Genomic DNA, 5,240 nt, shown 5'->3' on the forward strand with positions numbered 1-5,240 from the left:
AACAGAGCCACTCACATCAAAATTCCCTCATAGCTTCAGGCCATGAGCAGGAACAGGCCATTCAGCCCATCAAATCTGCTCTGCCATTCAATGAGGTCATGACCAATCTGATAATCCTCAACTCCACTTTTTCCCCATAACTCTCCATTCCCTTTCCCAATTAAAAATCTTTCTCTTTCAGCTTTGATTATAGTTAACGGCCCAGCCTCGACAGCTCTCTAATGGTAAAGATTTACACAGATTCTTTCTGTTCTGAGAGAAGAAATCCCTCCTTATCTCTGTCCTCAATGTGTGACCCTTTATTCTGGGATTATTCCCTCTGGTCGTAGACTCTCCAACAAAGAGAAACAACCTCTCCACATCTCCCCTGTCAAATCCCCCGAAGAATCTGGTCTGTTTCAATACATCATTTTTCTCAATTCCAATGGGTACTGGCCCAACCTACTCAACCTCTCCTGATAAGACAGTCATGAACAGGAACAGGCCATTCAGCCCATCAAATCTGCTCTGCCATTCAATGAGGTCATGACCAATCTGATAATCCTCAACTCCACTTTTTCCCCATAACTCTCCATTCCCTTTCCCAATTAAAAATCTTTCTCTTTCAGCTTTGATTATAGTTAACGGCCCAGCCTCGACAGCTCTCTAATGGTAAAGATTTCCACAGATTCTTTCTGTTCTGAGAGAAGAAATCCCTCCTTATCTCTGTCCTCAATGTGTGACCCTTTATTCTGGGATTATTCCCTCTGGTCGTAGACTCTCCGACAAAGGGAAACAACCTCTCCACATCTCCCCTGTCAAATCCCCCGAAGAATCTGGTCTGTTTCAATACATCATTTTTCTCAATTCCAATGGGTACTGGCCCAACCTATTCAACCTCTCCTGATAAGACAGTCCCTTATCAGCCAAGTGAACCTTCTCTGTACTGTCTCCATTCCCAGTCTATCTTTCCTTGGATAACGTGAACAAACCTGTTCACAGCATACTTCAGCTGTGGTCTGGCTTGTGCCTCATATCGTTTTAGCATCACCTTCCTGTATTTATTCTCCGTTCTCTTTGAGATACTGGCCAACATTCCAGTTACCTTCCCTATTCTCCTGCTGAACTTGGAGAGATTCCCAAATCCCAATGTGCTGTAGCTTTCTGCAGTCTTTCCCCATTTAAAAAATAGCACTCTCCTCTAAGCTTCCTGCCAAAGGGCATTTCTTCACATTTTCCCACACTCCATCGGCCAAGTCTTTGCCCATTCACTTACCCTCTCTCTATCCCTCTGCAGACTCTATGTGCCATCCTCACCACTTGCCTTCCCACCTACTTATGCATCATCCACAAACTTGGCTACACTTTCCTCATCCAGGTTATTAAGATATATTGTAAATAATTGTGATCCCAACACTCATCCCTGTAACACTCCACTGGTTCCCATCCTTAAAAATGTCTTCCTTATCCCAACTCCATTATTAGTTAGCCAATCATCTATTCATGCTGATCTACCACCACCAACCCGATGAGATCTTAATGCATCATCTAAATATGGTATTTTAGCCAATGGCTTTATCTTATCCAAATATATTATTTCTACTGCTTCCCCTTTCTCTATCCTGTTTGTTACTTTCTGGGAGAACTGTAATAAATTTGACTGGAATGATGTTCCCTGTGTGAAGTCATGCTGACTCTGCTAAATCATATTATAGATTTCTAAATGCTCTGCTATTACTTCCTTTACAATAGACCCTAACATTTTCTCAACAACAGGTGTTAAGCAAACTAGCCTTTGTGGGACGTTTTCTGTCCCGCTCCCTTTTTGAATAAGGGTACTTGAATTAGCAGTTTTCCAATTCTCTGGGACTTTTCCAGAATTAATGGATTTCTGGAAGATTGCAACCAGTGCATCCACTATCCCCATAGCTACTTATTTTAATATCCTCAGATGTATCCCATCAGGTCCAGGGGACTTATCAGTCTTTAGTCCCAGTAGTTTCCCTAACACATTTTCTTGACTGATAAGTTACTGTAGTTATTTCATCTTATCCAAAGTCTCCACATTCTTCTGTAGTGACCAGAACTGTACACAATATTCTGAATGTGGCCCAACTAAAGCTCTATACAGCTGCAACATGATTTGCCATTTTTATACTCTAAGCCCTGACTGATGCCATCTGCCTCCTTGGCCACTTTATCCATTTGTTTTGCTATTTTCATGGAACTGTGGACCTGTATGCCTGGATGCTACTAAAGGTTCTGTCATTTACTGTAAAACAATATATATTTACGTTCCATTTGCTTTTTTTTCCCTTGCTCACTCCTATCTCTCCCTCTTTTTCCCCTCCTGCTCTCACCTTCTTCCCATCTCCCCTGGTTTTGCTCCCTCTGGCTTCCTCCCAATCTCCCTCCTCCTCCCTCACTTCCCAGACTTTTCCTGCTCTACTTTTTTATCTTGTCTCTCTCTCTCTCTCTATCGCTCTCTCTTCCCCTCTCCCTTCTGTCTCCATTCGCTTTCTCCCTTTTCCTTCCCTCTTCTCCCACTCCTTCTCTTTCTTTCTTACCTCTCCCTTGGCCTTTTCGCTGGGAGATGTATTCTGGCTTCAGCCTGCTCTGGCTGAAGGACAATAGTGGTCCTCTCACAGATTGCATTTCAATCTGTGCTAGGCTCATAATAACACTGCCTGCATCTCTCTCCCACGGCCTGTGCATTCCAGCCAGACCCAATCATACACAGGCATTCTCCAACCCCACACACTGCATGCTGAAACATGGCCCTGTTGTTTGCACAGACAGAGAAAGTCCTTTCTCTTGTTCTGCTCCTCCTCAAAACACAACCACCGATAGAGACAATTCCTCTGTCATTTCTATCACATTACAATCCACAGTCCTTGCCTCCTCCCTCCTGTGTCACCTCCCCTAACCTGTTAACTAATATCCGCACCCAGTTGGTTCTAGACACGGGAAAACAATAGTCAGAAATTCTTGGGTGGTGAGTAATAATCTGGAAAATTTCCCAAAAGTCTAACAGTTTAAATCTGTCAACATGCGGAACTGAGAATGGGACAGAGTCCGCCAAGCTGGGCTTGTTTTACCCTGGAGTGTCAGAGGCCCAGGGGTGACCTTGTAGAGGTCTGTGAAATCGTGAGGGGCTGGGATAGGGTGAAAAGCCACGGTTCTTTCCCCAGGGCAGGGAAGTCCAAATCTAGACGGCATAAGTTTAAGGTGAGACAGGAAAGATTTAAAAGGGCCCTAGAGGACAACGTTTTTGCACAGAGGGTGGGGCACGTATGGAATGAGTTGCCAGAGGAAATGGCGGAGGCTAGTACAATTATAATATTTAAAATGCATCTGGATGGGTATGTGAATAGGAAGGGTTTACAAGGATATGGGCCAAGTGCTGGCAAATGGGACTAGATTAGTTTAGGGTGTGTGGTCAGCATGGATGAGTTGGACCGAAGGGTCTGTTTCCATGCTGTAGGAGTCTATGACTCTGTCACATTTGCTGCAGAGCAAGGCAGTAGACTTGGACTGTGCAGGAATCCCTTGCCTCTGTTTTCTCAGGGTCCTCTTCATGTACTGCTGTGCTTTCTGTTCCTGCTTGCTTCTCCAGTGTCCCTGCAGATAGTCTGGATCAACAGACCATGCCCACTGACAAGTGTCTTCCATTTGTCTGGAAGAGAAAGAATCTCCTTAGACAGGGAATGTCAACGACGCTGGGACTTGCTGCCTTGACGGGGGGAGTGGGAGGGAGAACCGGGAATGATTACAAAAGTAAATGGGATGGGTCAGAGGAAAATCAATGCACTGAACTACAGGGAACTGACTGACTGGATTGCTCTACAAAGAGCTAGCATAGACTTGGTAGACCAAATGGCCTCCTTGCAGCACCCTGGTGGCTCTATGACTATGATAACATGATGGAGGGTATCTGTAAACTAGGAGTTTGTCACAAGGACTGTGTGGTGGTCACTCTTACCGATACTGTCATGGTAGTTTAGTAAGGATGAGGTCAAATATGTTTTTCCCTCTTGTTGGTTCCCGCAGACCCAGTCCAGTAGTTATGTCCTTTAGGACCTGACCAGCCCGGTCAGTAGTCCTGCTGCCGAGTCACTCTTGCTGGTGCACATTGAAATTCAGAATATATTTTGCGTCCTTGTGACCCTCGGTGCTTCATCCACTGGTGTTCAACACGGAGCTGAGGGGGAACGGGATGGGGCAGTGGGTGGTGGTAATCAGTACTGAGGGAGGGCTGCACTGTTGGAGATACTGTCCTTCAGATAAGATGGTAAACTGAGAATTTATTTGTCTGCTTGGGTGGATAGAAATGATCCCATGGCACTGTAGATCCGAGGAGCTCTCTCTAGTGTCCTGAATAACATTTACCTCCCCCTCCCCTCCCTTCCCCCAGTCAAGGTGACCAAGGTAGTGGACAGGGGAATGTCTATAGATGTTGTTTATATGGACTTCCAGAAGTCATTTGATGAAATCCCAATGGGACACTGTTATTTCAGGTAGACGTCCATGGGGTTGAGGGCAAATTGTTTACAAGCTGGGAAATTCAGTGAGATGTGACAGAAAGTAGAGCTAATGGATAGGTAACTCCAACGGGAAGGATCTGACAGTGGTGTCCCACAAGGATCTGTGCTCCAGCTTCAATTAATCACATTATTTAACAACACCTTGGATAATGGTATCGAAATGTATATATCCAAATTCGCTGATGAGAGAAAGTTCGGTGACATTGTAGAGAGTGTAGATGGTCACATAACATTACAAAGGAATATTGATAGACCGGGTGAATGGGCAAAACTGCGGCAGATGGAGTTCAGTATAAGCAATTATGCATTGTGGACTGAGAAAGGATAGATGAGGGTACTTTCTAGAAGATATGAAGTTAAATACAACGGTTGTCCAAAGAGACTTGGGGGTTCAGGTGTGTAGGTCTGTACAATGTCATAAACAGGTACAGACAATAATAGAATAGAGAACATGGAACAGTACAGGACAGAACAGGCCCTTCAGCCCACAATGTTGTGCTGACCACTGATCCTCATGTATGCACCCTCAAATTTCTGTGACCATATGCATGTCCAGGAGTCTCTTAAATGTCCCCAATGACCTTGCTTCCACTACTGCTGCTGGCAACGCATTCCATGCTCTCACAACTCTCTGTGTAAAGAACCCGCCTCTGACATCCCCTCCATACTTTCCTCCAACCAGCTTAAAACTATGACCCCTCATGTTAGTCATTTCTG

This window comes from Chiloscyllium plagiosum, chromosome 16 (assembly GCF_004010195.1).
Source record: "Chiloscyllium plagiosum isolate BGI_BamShark_2017 chromosome 16, ASM401019v2, whole genome shotgun sequence".
Classification (NCBI taxonomy): domain Eukaryota; kingdom Metazoa; phylum Chordata; class Chondrichthyes; order Orectolobiformes; family Hemiscylliidae; genus Chiloscyllium; species Chiloscyllium plagiosum.